The 16,636-nt window shown below is 40.0% G+C and overlaps 1 long non-coding RNA gene across 1 annotated transcript; it reads left to right on the top strand.

Annotated features, from left to right (window-relative positions):
- The first annotated feature begins 4,728 nt into the window (after positions 1-4,728).
- On the top strand, positions 4,729-7,541 carry LOC121859404. Its single transcript, XR_006087637.1, has 3 exons — positions 4,729-4,814; positions 5,831-6,540; positions 6,828-7,541. It is a non-coding gene; the product is annotated as an uncharacterized LOC121859404 (long non-coding RNA).
- The last annotated feature ends 9,095 nt before the right edge of the window (positions 7,542-16,636 follow it).

Here is a 16,636-nt window from a genome sequence, read left to right on the forward strand (position 1 = left end):
TAGTTCTTCCACTACTGTGATATCTCTGATAATATTTTCTTTATTTGTTAATACGAGGTCTAATATATTGTCACCTCTAGTAGGTTCTGTAATTAGTTGTTTCAAAAAATTGTCCTGTACTGCGTCAAGGAAGTCTTCAGATTCATAGTCGCCTACAATGTTGTCCCAGTCAATATTTCTGAAGTTGAAATCCCCCATAATGCATAGGTTGTTATATTTTGCTGCCCTACTCATTTCCTGCCATATGGGCTGAGCTGCTTCTTTGCCAAGACTTGGGGGCCTGTAAATCACTCCCATAATTAGTTTTTCTCTTCCTTCCGTGATTTCTACCCACACAGACTCGGTTCCTATTTCACCCTTTATTGAATTATTAATACAACATTTTAATGTATCCTTGACGAAGAGTGCGACCCCTCCCCCCTTCCTACCTTCCCTGTCTTTGTGAAAAAGGTTGTACCCTTCTATGTGGTACTCTGATAAAAAAATTTTGCTCGCCAGATTCATCCAAGTTTCGGTGATTGCTATGACGTCTACATTCTCGGTACATACAACCGCTCTCAGCAAGTCTATTTTATTTCTAACGCTCCTACTGTTTGTATAGTATACATTTAAACCTACCCTTCCCTGGTCCTGTTTTACCCCTTGTCCTGAGCAACTAATTTTACTTCCCATGACCTGCTTGTTTTTTGACTCCCACTTTCCCCGACCTCTCTCTACTGGCGAAACCCCCCCTTCGGAGTGACAAATTCACGCTCCAGGGATCCAGACAACGTCTTTATCCCCTCACCAGACAAGTGTACTCCGTAGCGACTGTACAGGTAGTCGTTGCCATAGAATCGCTGCCAGTTATCAATGAATGCCCAACCATTGTTTGCACAATGTTTTTCCAGTCGGCAATTTATAGCAATTGCCCTGGACAGCCATTCACGACCAACCCCTCTTCTAGGCAAGACACCACATACTATCGGGATCCCTCCCCTATTTCTAATCTTCCCCAGCGCCTCCCTATACCTCTTGAAAAGTTCCTCACTCCTAACCTTAACTATGTCGTTTCCTCCCACACTAAGACACACTACTGGATTGGTACCCTCCCCTGACAAAACCCTGTCTAACCTCTCGGCTACATGCCCTATCCCAGCCCCAGGAAAACACACCCTAGTCCTACGTTTCCTATCTCTCGCACAAAAAGCCCTATCCATAAACCTCACCTGGCTGTCCCCAACTACCACGACCTTACCTGTGGGCAGGGTTTGTACAACTGCCCTTTCCTCTCCTTGATCCATACCGTCCTGCCTCTTCTCTTCCTCGCCAGCTTCCTGCAGCACCTGGTAAGGGTTACTACACTCCACACCCTGGTCAGCTTTCCTGAGCCTGACCCTAGTCCCCTTGGAGACAACCACTCTCCACGCCTGCTCCTCCTTCGCAGGTGTCCTGCTAGGCAGGACACCTACCTGAAGGAGTTCCGTCCTGAGGGCTTCATTTTCCCCCTTTAGAGTGTCAACCTCACTCCTCAACTGCCCCAGCTGCCTTAACAGAGTGGCAAGGAGGTCGTCTCTCCCCACACTCCCCTCCTCTTCCCCCAAGACACAACGATCCAAGGCGGCCATTTTCCTTGGTCTCTAACGGGAGCACTTGTGGCACGACCTTCTCCAAGCTGGGTCAGGTACTACCGCCAGGGAAGATATTGGAAGCATGATGTGTTGTCTAATGGTAGACCCTACTGCCATATGGTATCACGAAAATTGTAACCAAGTCCCAGGTTGCTGACTTGACTTTCTGCCTCATTTACACACAATGGACGGGTTGAAGGTCGGAATTTTTTGTAAGATGGCAGGTCAATGGGTAAAGAAAATGCTTAAATTCACTATGATAATGATATTTTAAAATAAATTGGGCCAAAAAGTGTAAAAAATAAGGGTTAAAGTTGCTAAAAAGTGATTGGTTGTGACGTCACATACTAGCTGGCACCGCCGAACGGGAGTCCGGAGGCAGCCAGCTGTGGTGTATGTGTTGTTGCCAGCAGAAATACAGGACTTGTGGCCATATACAAATTGATATACACAGAAATACCTTATTTTTGGGTTAAAATAAATTATTACTCTAGTGTGTATTTACTTGCTGGGTGCCAAAATGATGCAAAAGACCGATAGCTCCAACAGGGAAGTTGTCGTCACTATGTCTATATTTAATGTTGTAGGAAAACTAGGGACGACCATGGCCAGGGGATGGACTTGAGATGATCAAATGACATGTAATTTAACGTGCTTCATAACTGGATGGCGGAGTTCTTGATAATACTCTACTGTACAATCATACAGAGATAAACTTTTGGTAAATTTCTTTCATCTGCCTTGATGAACCCTGGAAGTAGTTGTCCAACCTTCCCGGCTGATCGGCTCTGTAAATAAATACTATTAGATAATGAATTGTGCTTTACTGTGCAACACAGTAATACTATATTGAATATATAAATATTACTAAGCACATTAACTAATTCAATGGATATTAGCTGCCCATACAACAAATTTCATAGTATAAACATTTCAAACAATATTGCTAATATTTTGGTTTGGGTCATCTGGGGAACCTTAAAATTCTAACCATGGGATTAAGTACTTTAAACCATAAGACAAATTATCTCTACAGGATTTCTATTGCAAAACATTTTTCTATCGCATGAGAAAATACATGTCATAGGTTAGGTTAGGTTAGGTTAGGCTAAGTTAGGTTAGGTTAGGTTAGGGTATGATAAGTTATATTATAAGTTATAAGATTAGCTTAACATAAACCGGTGAGGGGGGGGGGGCGTAGTAACTCAAAACTAGTGATTTCCGATAGAAATGAAGGTCAAAATCGTTCATAACACATCGCAAACCATCAGAAAAAAAATTGTGCATGTCTAAGTAGAGGGATGACCTAAACTTAAAATTTACCCAATATCGCCTACCTCGACTCAAAACATCCAAATACTCATAGTAGTTAAAGTAAAATTTTACCCATTAATTAATATAAATGATGATATATCTCAATGCTTCATTAGTGAATCATCAAAACACTAACAGCACTATGTTGTCATGTTTACCTAGTATCAGGCGTTCGCAAAACAATGTCCAGATAATGTGATTACTTCGAAATTGACTCATATATCCATCTAGTTCTGATAGACTGTAAATGCACTGAAAAAAAATCTACCAGGTAAGAATACATGACAGCTGATCTGGTGCGAGCATTGGAGTTTTAGATGTCCATACGAACATAAGAATGGAGGAAACTGCAGCGGACCTATTGACCCATGCTGGGCAGTCCCATTTACACCCAACCCCTATCGTCCATATATCCATCCAACTTATGTTTGAAGCTGCTCTCTATGACACATTTTTTCACTTACGAAATGTCCATGACTTAGACCATAAAAAAATACTCTTAAAACTTACCTAAACGTGGCATTTGGGGTCTGAAGAAGCCATACTTTGTACTACCTCCGACTCCAGCGGTGAGTTTGTTCGAAATCGTCATCTGCCGGGTAGGTGGTGACGTCAGTGAAAATGGCGGCCCTGTTTCTAGAGAAATAAACTTATCTCTACTATTACAGCAGGACTTTAAACTTTTATGAAAAATTATATACAGTATACTGTATCACTCTACGAACGTGGCAGAGTGTATTTCTTGTGTTTACCCAGAACCGACAACTCTTCCATTGCAGGGTCTCAATTGTTTTTCATATTTTGACAACACAACATACATACAGTATATTGTTTCTCTCTATTCATCTTTTTTATTTTGTATTTATTTATGGTCCCTTACTACTACTACTACTACTACTACTACTACTACTACTACTTTTTTTTTTTTTTTTTTTAACGTGGCCTCCAGCCTCCCCCAATAGCCACACCTTCGCCACCATTTATTTACCTTAATATTAAATATCCTAATACATAAGAAGCTATCCTATCTGTGTTAAATTAGTTTAGCCGCAGATCTAAGCGGCATTCAGTGACTGTAGCCTCATACTACTACTACTACTACTACTACTATTATTATTATTATTATTATTATTATTAGTATTAGTATTAGTATTAGTATTAGTATTAGTATTAGTATTAGTATTAGTATTAGTATTATTATTATTATTATTATTATTATTATTATTATTATTATTATTATTATTATTATTATTATTATTATTATTATTATTATTTCGTCCCCAGGCTTTGATGAGAGTCATTGACCTGTGCCCTGGTGGGCTAATCCCGTAAAAAAATATATATATATTATTAAATTATTTGATGAGAAATATTATGCAAATAAGTATATCTTTTATGTACTTGGAATTTATAATTTAATGACGATAGTACGTCCTTAAAAAAATACATTGTCGGTACTAAAAACGTATTTAATTATGCGATTTTCTCAGTATTTGTTTGACATGAGAAAAATGCGAAGCTATTCACCCATTGTTGAGCTTATATCTTCTTTATCTGTTTTCAAAGGAACTCTTTAATTTATGCAACAACATCATAAGTACTCCTTGGTGTATAATCCTAGTGACAAATGAGCTTTCATCATATGCTTTATCTTCTTCATTTAGCCATTGCTTATGTTAAGATTTGTATTCACTGGTTGTGTAGTATACAAGCTGGGTAGTTTGATAGGTCTCTCTTTTCTCTATTTTGGTTTAATTAAAGTTTGCCAACTCCCATACCTTCCGTTAGCGCGAGCCTAAATGGTAAGATGTGTTGCAGGTTGCCCTTCAGACGCGCTCCGGTGGGTGCTTGAGACGGTGGTGTTCTGGTGGTAGTGCAGGGAATCGTGTCGTAAGTTATCCTGAGGAATATTGCTGTGTTGGAAAACTACTGTAGTGACTTTCTCCGTGCTTCTGCTTGTTTTGTTATTTCACACTATACGTATTTTATTAATTGCTAGTTACTTTTTGTCACTACTTAAATTTACGAGTGTGAAGAATCTGGTGATGAATGCAACTCCTGTTGTGAGTTTCTGAATCATGAAAATTGTAAATAATAGAAAATTCAAGGTGCCGTGATAGGCAGACTGGTGCCTATGTGAAGGTGTGTGCATGTACGCAAATATATAAATAAAATACAAACAGCTATTTGTATAAACTAGTAAATTGCCAAACACACACACACACATATATTATATATATCTTGTGTCATCAGGGCAATATGAGATCATTACCGACCACGAGTACCGCTATGTGTAACTGTATGTGAACCCTTATGACTTCAATATTTAAATGTTTATTTCCACAATTAATTTTCAGACCCTAGTTGGTGAAGGTGAGAATCTATTTTCATATCTGGAAAATCTATTTCTTCACAATTTCTCGTCTTCCTTATCCCTTCATAGGTTTTGCGTTATGATACAATTTTCAACTCGACAAAATGACAGATGATGGTGGGTGCTGTGGAAGCAGAGATGCAGATATTGAATCCGTTTTTGAGAAGATGTTAATATGACTTAATTATGAAGTAGAATATTGATATATCTCTAAAATTAGTGTCATATCGAGGACGTCAAACTGGCATGACTACCTTACTTGCTGACGGAGACCTACAGTACATCGTGGATACGCCCAGAAAGTTATGACCATAAAATTGATAGCTGTTGAAGTCGATCATGTCTTACTTAGTGTTGTTGAGGATATGATGGTTGTGTGTGTGTGTGTGTGTGTGTGTGTGTGTGTGTGTGTGTGTGTGTGTGTGTGTGTGGACTAGCCTCGTATCGTATCCTCAGGGACCAGAGTCAAATATTCTGTGTAATGAGAACACATCTGTGCATTAGTTATTTTTTTCCACTTCATCTCTTTCAGGGTGATTCGAGAAAAGTGAATCGTCGATCTTTCAAATCCACAACTACAACCTTCAACACTCGACACCATAAAGCATAAAAAAGATAAAAAAAAATCTCAACCAGACGTCATCGCGTTCCTGTTCCTTTTGTTTTGGACACGAAGATGAAAGACGCAACCAAACTTTCCGACGCCAAGAAAATATTTTTAGTCTTCCATGAGATGCTGGGTTTAACCGGGTGTATGATGCAGGACATAAGAAGTATCTTGCCAATAGGAGGCTTAATCAGGTGCCTATTTATCTCTTCGTCATCCACTTCGACTCCTACATGACGCAAGGTAAGTGTTTAAATTTCAAAACTTAAGTTTCAGTAACCGTAAATGACAATACAATATTTGTCAATGATTTTAAACACATTAATAGATTGTAGTAAAAATCCAGCTCTTGATTCAAGAAAAGTGAAAGAAGTTAACTCAATACGTTGTCTTATATTCTTCCTTTCTCTAGTTAGTGAAAAAAGTTGGTATACGTTTCATAAGTCAAGTCATTTCTCATGCAAGAAATGCAGAGGAAAGCCGAAGATGAATTTCGTCGTTCTCTTGAGACCAAACAACAATACACCACGCCTGAGAACCACGCTGAAGCATTCATTTGTATATTAGGACTGTTAACTTGCTAAGCCATGTGTACTGGTATGCAACATCGGTGGTTTTACGCTACAATCACTATGGTAAGAAACTAACAGGTTAACAGTGAATGGAAGATTCATACTTCCACACTTTATTAGCCTTGCAATGTAAACTAGTTTCCTTACTTTCAAATACAGTATATATATATATATATATATATATATATATATATATATATATATATATATATATATATATATATATATATATATATATATATATATATATATATATATATATATATATATATATATATATATATATATATATATATATATATATATATATATATATAATGATTCTAATTCATACTATTTTCATTTAAAAGTGACTGAAGATGAGGGACAAAAGAAGTACTTCTGAGAGTTTGCCAAAAGAGCCATGGCAGACGCTGGGTGGTGACACTGAGAAACATGAATTGGAAAACAAACGAACCCGAGGAAACGAGAGATGTCACCAGCCAGCTTGTCAAGAAGTGTGGAGAAGAACCATGGTAGTCGCAGGACCTTGCTGACGAGCTGGAGCAGAACAAAACATATAGCAGTCAGATTGAGGCAGTTGAAGAGATCGCTGCCTTGAATATGACTAAATTTATCACATGACCTGGCAGCAGACGCAAGAAAGTACACATGCTATTATTTATTGTTCGAAATTTCGTACATGGAAGGAAAAGCGTATTCACACTTTCATTATATCAAAACAGTATTTCACTTGACCAGATTACTGTATATAGTACTTGATAATACAAAATCGAAGATATTTTATACTGAACCCACGATATATTTTATAATTTTATGTGCTTGTGACCAATACTCCTTTGTGATATACTGTCTATATTATCAAAATATATATTTTTTAAATTTTCCTCAATACGTTGTTATATAATAAGCCCAGATTAATGAGTTAATTATGAGATCTTAAATAGATAAAAGAATGTTGAGAGAGAGAGTGAGAGAGACCCCAAAATATACTTAATTGATGTAATATATTTTTTTAGTGTTAGGGCTACCAATGAAAAATATTAAAACGCACTAAATCTCTACTATGTATTTTCATTCCTCCAAACATATACCAATATGTTACCTTATAATGTGGACTGTACATAAAACTGCCATCAATAATAAATACTTTTAATCAATGTCAGAGCACCACCAACCATATTTATTTAATTTATTTATATTATTAATTATCAGAGTTGAGAGGAAGCTTTTAAGAAATCTAATATTTCGGCTGTCCTCCCTAATAGTGAAGTCGAGCAGCCAAGGGCTTGACCCGGGAAATTTTGGGCACATATTGTTTTTTTGGTTCTTTCTGTACCTTTCAAGTGTCCTCGTTCAGAATTTGGATGATGCCACCTCATCACCCTTGAGGAATTTGAGATTTTCAAGATGGCGTCCAATATGACCGCCAAATAAGATAATCGTCATACCTTGGTTGTTTATCATCCCAACACAATGATTTTGGTGTCAATCCCTATGTTTTCAATGCCAATAAATCTGTTTCACTAATCAGTAATGCTTTTAAATTATTTTTTGTTAAATTAAGTTTTCACAATTTTCACAGTAGATCAACAGCTGTACCGTGTTGTGGTTAACGTATTCACATTGTTCATTAAATTTATTCCAATACTCGGGGGAATGCATATATTGATGAGTTTTGTGGAGTGTGTAGGTGTATTAATGGCTAATAATGGTTTGGAAGAAATTTTGCTGTGTTGGTCAAGGTGGTATTTGTGAGAACTGTACGTGAAAGAAGATTGGTCATTACATCTCTGGGGTGTCAGTGCAATGATGCCTTATTTCTTACTGCTCCTCTGCCTCTGAAGTAAGGGGTTTTGACAGTAACAAATAAAATTCAACTCAATGGCCTTATATGTGAAGCCCTTGTGACACAGGCACAATAAATAGAGAGTACGGAAGAGACTTTCAACCGCAAGTTGGTGGTCACAATCTCTCAATCGGTCCTACAGCAAGTTCACCTGGGAGTGGTGATGAATGCTGCATAAGGAGGCATATGTCATAATTCCCCAATAAGTTATGATTGAGGCAGAAAGAGGATCAAAATAACTCTGACACTGACGTATTTATCCTGTTGTTCCACTACTCTGGTGAAAGGATTATACAATGCCTCACTCCTTATGAAGGGAAGTACTGTACAGTACTTCCAAAAGAACAACTATTAATAAAGGTTTTTCTTTGGAGTAACCCAAGGATATAAGGCCATCACTTCTTGGCGCTCACGCACTTTCGTGATGTGAGCCCCAATGTGAAGTATTGGGAAAAGCAGTCTTAAAATTCTGCATATAGGACATAAATTAGCCAAATTTGGTGAACCAATGGCAAACATGTATGATGTTAGAGCAGAAACCACAAAATATTCTGCAGCGATGAGACAGATGACATGTCAGCAGTGAATTATCAGTTATATTTAAAAGGATAAGCAGAGACAAATAAATTATTCTTCGAGTTAAAGCACTCCAACAAACAGCTGCTGCAATTGATGAAAATGTAAGGAGATCCCACCTTCAAGCATGTACCAAGAGCCATCAGATCGAGACCCCTTTGAGTTTGGGTGGATAAGAGATGAACAACACAGACTGCTTTCTCAAGTGATACAATCGAATTCTCTGGCCTCAGCTCCACCTGCACTACACCACCATTGTGCTCAACTACAAAGTGTGAATGTGCCAAAGAAAAACTATCTTGCACGGTTTTCTGTGAATGCCATGCAATTGCTATATGCAGCAATTGATGGACAAAGGGCAACACTGTTAATGATTACGATAATGGAGAATTGATGTTAGTGTTGTAAAATGAATTTTACATATACCTTTGAATGGGAATGACGAAGTTTCATAATTTACTTATTTTGTGAAGATATTGTTATGTATTGTTTCTTACAATTCTGTGTGTGTGTGTGTGTGTGTGTGTGTGTGTGTGTGTGTGTGTGTGTGCACAGGTTGGTGTAATGCGTCTAGTGCGGAAGCATTATGTTAGTGTTAAGGTGCAAGCACTGCTTGCTTCCTCTTACTTTCAGTTACCGCCGCTGGCTAGCCCTCGTGGTGAACAGGGAAGTAATTTGCATAAATCCTCCCCTGCCAGTACACAGCCTCTTCACCATCAAAACTCCTGCTGTGCCTCCTCGTGACAACACACGATAACTGGGTGGCTCATGGGCCCAGGTTAGACCAGCAGAGGATCTCGGAGTAGCAGTGGGCCCCAGAGGGACGGCGCTTAGGCCCACTGGCATGTGGACACGTCCTGGCGCCCACCAACCACTGCCCCGCTGCCTTGCGGATTAACCTTGGTAGGCATAATAGGGTTACGGGAGTAAGGCCCGATCGAAAAATCTGCGGTGAAGCCCCACATCAGGCAATCATGCTTACAGAGCTCCAACAAGGCCCCAGCAGCGGTATAGGCGGAAGAGGTCACCACAATGGGAACCCAACGACTACACGGGCGGACAAAGGCAATGCTTGAGGGACAGGCTACTAAGGTGAAATCCAACAAACTGGGCTATCGACAGTCCATTGAACTCTCCCTCTCCCATTAATTGCAAAACTTGCACCACTGGATCAGGAAAAGGGAGAGCCAAGATGTGTGGTTGCAGCCTGCACTCCTGCCTCACCACATAAATCAAATCACTCCCAGCCATCATCCAGCTCATCATACTCATCATCATCACCATCATCAAAACCCCTATACCCTCAAAAGTCCTCTGGCGACGGACGAGTGGCGACGGGGACAGGCAGAGATGACTGCCGGGAGTGTCTCGGCACAGATAAGATGCAATCCGGTCCTGTCTGTGCGACTGAGCAGCCCTTTCGAGGAACCACTCTGCTCACCCCACATGGGTAAGGGGCAAGAAAAGGTGCCCGAAACATAGCCTGCCTAAAGAACCAACATGACTGGGCAGTCACACCCAGAAAGGTCATCTTTACGCAGTCGAAAACACAACCATAATCACAGATCAAAACAAAAACAATATATACAACCTCTTATGGTCGCTGCATGGAATGTAAGGACCCTTCTGGATATTGACACAAATGAGAGTCCTGAAAGAAGAACCGCCCTTGTGGCAAAAAAGCTGGCTAGGTATAACATCGATATACTGTAGTCGCCATTAGTGAGTCCCGGCTCCCAAACGAGGGTCGACTCACAGAAAAGGGGTGTGGCTATACCTTCTTCTGGAAGGGTAAGCCTGCTGCGGACAGAAACCACATTTATGGAGTTGGCTTTGCCATCCGCCAACACTTCCTACACAGGCTAACTGAAATGCCTAATGGGATCAACGAGTGTCTCATGACGCTCCGAGTCCCACTGAATCACTCACGTCATGCCTTTTTCATCAGTGCATACACCCCAACACTGGATACAGAGGATGACATCAAGGAGGCCTTTTACACCGAACCTCGACAGAGTGCTATCCTCTATTCCTAGAGAAGATAAGGTTGTGCTCCTTGGTAACTTAAAGGCCAGAGTTGGCAGAGATGCTGACATTTGGCAGGGAATCATAGGGAGAAATGGACTAGGCAAGTGTAATCCAAACGGCCTACTACTCCTTAGCAAGTGTGCTGCACAGAGCCTCACTATCACCAATACCTTGTTTAGGCAGGCGGACAAGTTCAAGGGTTCGAGGCAACACCCACGATCTAAACACTGGCATCTCATCAAATACATCATTGTCAGAGAAAGAGATCACCGACAAGTCCTCATCACCCAAGCCATGTGTGGCTCAGACCACTGCGACACTGATCATCAGGGCCAAGATCTCACTTCACGTCGCCCCAAAATGGCGAAGGCAGCAAGTCTCCAGAAGAGGTTTTAACACTAAGCGTCTGAAGGATCCAGCAGTAGCACATGCTTTGAGAGAGCAGCTCGAACATGGGCTGGTAAACAACCCGACAACAAACAACCCAAATCCCAGTGCCGAATGGGATTTTCTTGACAATGTCATGACAAAAACCTAAAGAGACCGAAAGATTACACCAGGACTGGTTTGATAAAAATGACCCAGAAATCAATATAATCGTCGATGATAAATGCATTGCTTAAACTGACTGGCAGAACAACCCTCAGTCTCGGACGAATTGCTGATACCTTCTGCAAGAAGAAAGCATCGTCTCAGTGCGAACTTCACAATCTAAAGAACGACTGGTTTAAAAATAACGCATGTGAAACACAAAAACTTGCAGATGAGCACTAGATGCACGAATTTCTCAATTCCACTACAACATTTTATTGGCCAATCACTCATAATGCAGCCCCCCTCCGCTCATCTGACGGTGACTCCTAAATTAAAGACGAAGAAGGCATCCTTCAGCTTTGGAGAGAGCACTACCATTCGCTGTTCAATCAAAACACAGATGTAGAAGCCCTGACTACCCAGCAGGTCCCCCAGCAACCAGAGTTGACCCACCTCAGCTATCCTTCATCCCTGGATGAAGTAGCTACTGCCATCAAACACATGAAAAATGACAAAGCCTCAGAACCAGTTGGACTCCCAGCTGAGGTGTATAAAGCAGGAGGACCTCTGCTTATCAGCCGTCTCCACTCTCTCCTGGAGAATATATGGGAAAAGGAGGAAATCCCCCAAGCTCTTAGAGATGCATCCATCGACAATATTGATAAGAACAAGGGAGACCAGTCAAACAGTGGTAACTACAGCAGGATCTCGCTGCTGTCCATAGCTGGCAAGATTATCCGTCCGAGTTTAACTAAACAGACTTCTTCCTGAGGCGGAAAACTTCCTCCCAGAATCTCAATGTGGCCTTCGAGTTTAGACCATCACATGGCACCACAGACATGATCATTGCTGCCCGCCAGATACAGGAAAAGTGCAGAGAACAGTGTCGTGACCTGTACATGGCCTTCATCGACCTAACCACGGCCATCGACTCGGTCAACAGGGAAGCCCTCTGGCGGACCCTCAGCAATTTTGGCTGTCCACCAAAATTCATTGCCATTGTGAGGCAACTCCACGAAGTCATGACTGGCAGTGTCCTACACAATTGCACTCAGTCTGAGTTCTTGCCCATCCAAACGGGGGTTAAACAAGGGTAAGTACTGGCACTAAGTCTCTTTTCCATTTTCTTGGCTGCCTTCCTTACTTGTGCCAGTGCCAATTTAGCCAGTGGGGTGGATATTGAGTACTGGATGAAGGGTATTTTCAACATAAGACGACTCCAGGCAGAAACAAAGGTATTAGTGAAGCATATTGTTAATGAAGCATTGTTACTGAAGCATAGTGTTAATGAAGCATAGTGTTAAGGAACCACAGTATTAATGAAGAATATTGTTAATGAAGCATAGTGTTAATGAAGGATAGTGTTAATGAAGCATTGTGTTAATGAAGCATATTGTTAATGAAGAACAGTGTTAATGAAACTTATTGTTAATGAAGCAGTGTTAATGAACCTTAGTGCTGATAAGGCAAAGTGTTAATGAACCAAGTATTAATGAAGCATAGCGATAATGAAGCTTAGTGTTAATGAAGCATAGTATTAATTAAAAATATTGTTAATGAAGCATACTATTAATGAAGCATAGTGTTAATGAAGCAGTGTTAATGATGCATAGTGATAATGAGGCAGCGTTAATGAAGCAGTGTTACTGAAGCATAGTGTTAATGAAGCACAGTGTCGATGAAGCTTAGTATTAATGAAGCATAATGCTAATGAAGCAGTTTTAATGAAGCATAGTGCTAATAAAGCATAGTGTCAATAAAGCAGTGTTAATGAAGCATAGTGTTAATGAAGCATATTGTTAATGAAGCAGTGTTAATGAAGCATAGTGATAATGAAGCATGCTGTTTCTGTAGAATAGTGTTAATGAAGCATAGTATTAATTACAAATACTGTTAATGAAGCATATTATTAATGAAGCAGTGTTAATGAAACATATTAAAGACGAAGCATGCAGATAACGAAATAAAATTGTAGTGAAGCATATTTCAGTGAAGAATAAGAATAATCATTATATTCGTGAACCATCCTCAAAGTAAATCACATGCATTTTGATACTTTACATAGTGTGAATGAAGCACTCTGGTTGGGGTGCACAGGTAGCCATAAGAATAATAAAGAATACCGAGTGAAGAATACTGAAACTGAAGCACGATAGTAGTGAAGCATAATACGGTAAAGTATATCAAAGGTGAAGCTTACTGAGTGAAGCACATCGAAAATGATTCTTACGGAGTGTGAAGCATACTGACAGTGAAACAAATTGGGAGGAGTGAATTGTACTGATAGTAAAGCATGCTAACAGTGAAGCATGCTAACAGTGAAGCATATTAACAGTTAAGAATACTAGCAATGAAGCATACTAACAGTGAAGCATACTGACAGTGATGAAGCATAGTGGCAGTGAAGCACATTGACAGTTAAGCATACTAGCAATGAAGCATACTGACAGTGAATTGTATTGACAGTGAGGCATACTGACTGAAGCGTGCTAACGGTAAAGCATATTGATTGAAGTATACTAGAAGTGAAGCATACCGACAGTGAAGCATATTGACAGTGAAGCATGCTAACAGTGAAACATATTGAATGAAGCATACTAGCAGCGAAGCATGCTAACAGTGAAGAATACTGACTGTGAAACATACTGGCAGTAAAGTATACTGACAGTGAAACATACTAACAGTGAAGGATATCGACAGTGAAGTATACTAGCAGTGAAGCATACTGACAGTAAAGCATACTGAGTAAAAAATACTCACAGCGAAGCATACTAACGGTGAAGTATACTGACAGTGAAGCTTCCTGACAGTGAAGTATACTGACAGTGAAGAATGCTGATAGTGAAGCATACTGACAGTGAAGGATAATGGCAGTGAAGCATACTGATAGTAAGGGATACTGACAGTGAAGCATACTGATAGTGAAGCATACTGATAGTGAAGCATACTGACAGTGAAGCATACTATCAGTGAAGCATACTAACAGTGAAGCCTACTGACAGTGAAGTATACTGACAGTGAAGAATGCTGATAGTCAAGGATACTGACAGCTGAAACATATTGGTAGTAAATCATGCTAACAGTGATGTATAACGATAGTGAAGTATACTATGAGTGAAGCACACCGTTAGTGAAGCATACTAAAAATGAAGCAAACTGACAGTGAAATATACTAACAGTGAAGCATCTTGACAGTGAAGCATACTAACAGTCAAACATTCTGACAGTGAAACACACTGAGTGAAAGCTACTGACAGTGAAGAAGCATACTGACAGTGAAGCATGCTGACAGTGAAGCAGACTGAGTGAAGGCTACTGACAGTGAAGCACGCGGAGAGTGAAACACATTGAGTGAAGGCTACTGACAGTGAAGAAGCATACTGACAGTGAAGCATGCTGACAGTGAAGCAGACTGAGTGAAGGCTACTGACAGTGAAGCACGCGGAGAGTGAAACACATTGAGTGAAGGCTACTGACAGTGAAGAAGCATACTGACAGTGAAGCATGCTGACAGTGAAGCAGACTGAGTGAAGGCTGCTGACAGTGAAGAAGCAGACAGTGAAGCATGCTGACAGTGAAGCAGACTGAGTGAAGGCTACTGACAGTGAAGCATGCTGACAGTGAAGCAGACTGAGTGAAGGCTACTGACAGTCAAGAAGCATACTGAAAGTGAAGCATGCTGACAGTGAAGCATATTATCAGTGAAGAATACTGACAGTGAAGCATACTGACAGTGAAGCATATTGATAGTGAAGCTTAATGACAGTGAATAATACTGACAGTGAAGCATATTGATAGTGAAGCATAATGACAGTGAATGATACTGACAGTGAAGCATATTGACAGTGAAGAATGCTGACAGTGAAGCATACTGACAGTGAAGCATACTGACTGTGAGGCATATTGACAGTGAAGAATACTGACAGTGAAGCATACTAACAGTGAAGCATACTGACAGTGAAGCATACTGACAGTGAAGCATACTGACAGTGAAGCATACTATGACATTATAATATGATATCAGGTAGAAGTAATAAGATATACTGTAGATGCCACCAGCTGAACGAGGTACAGTTGCATGACTGAGAGTAGTGTTGCACAAGAGAGTTTCTTTATCATAAAATGTTTGTTTGTTACGCGTTCGTTAAGAGTTATCTGGAAAATTAACGAATGGTGACGATCTTATAGAGTTGCTGCGCACATCGAAAGGAATTTGAAAATTAATTTGTCATGATAAGTTGTAAAAACACGTGGCCACCATTATAGATGAACTCTTTATCAGTAGTTTCTGTTGTGAGGCGATTTGTATCTTGAGGTTTTTAATTTACATATAATTCTAATGAGTTCTGCTTTCGACTTCTTTTCATACTGCAGGGATCAAATGGTGGGTATACACTAAAGCATTTTCTATGTAAAAATGGTGCAATCAGATCATCCGTGCAGGATCCGTAGTGTTATTCCCCCACTGAATGATAGTTATGCAGTTCTGGCAAGAACAAGAAAGTAAAGTGCCAAGTATGCCGATTAGTCTGCCAGACGCTGGTAAACTTACCCGACGAATAAAGGAAAATTCCATCCAGGAAAAGTTAAAACTAAGATACAAAAACAAACATGACCTAAGAAGTTAACATGTTACTAAATACTGGTCCTGGTGAGTGTCAAGGGTAGCTACTATGTAGACGTTGTACCTCAAAAAGGGAAACAATGAACGAAAGTATTACCGTGATGTGGCTACTGTGCGGGGCAGAGTCAGGGGGAAATCCCACAGGAGCTGGGATAGCTGGCAAGGCTGCATGCAGGCCAGGTCTCTTGTGTAAGTCAGTCACACCTTCAATATGGAAGTGTGTGTGTGTGTGTGTGTGTGTATCTGTGTAGGTGTGTTTTATGTATGTATGCGAGTGTATGTGTGTGCAGGGGTGTATGTGTGTGTATGCAGGTGTGTGTGTGTATGCAGGTGTGTGTGTGTGTGTGTGTGTGTGTGTGTGTGTGTGTGTGTTTATATCTGTGCGGGAATGAGTGTTTGCGGTTTTGTCTGAATGTTGAATGTGCATGTTTTTATAAGAGTTGTGTATCTGTGTTTGTGTGCGAGTGTAAGTGTGTATGTTTGTGTGTGTGTATAAATAAATAAATAAATAAATATATATATATATATATATATATATATATATATAT

This window comes from Homarus americanus, unplaced genomic scaffold (assembly GCF_018991925.1).
Source record: "Homarus americanus isolate GMGI-L3 unplaced genomic scaffold, GMGI_Hamer_2.0 scaffold7626, whole genome shotgun sequence".
NCBI lineage: Eukaryota > Metazoa > Arthropoda > Malacostraca > Decapoda > Nephropidae > Homarus > Homarus americanus.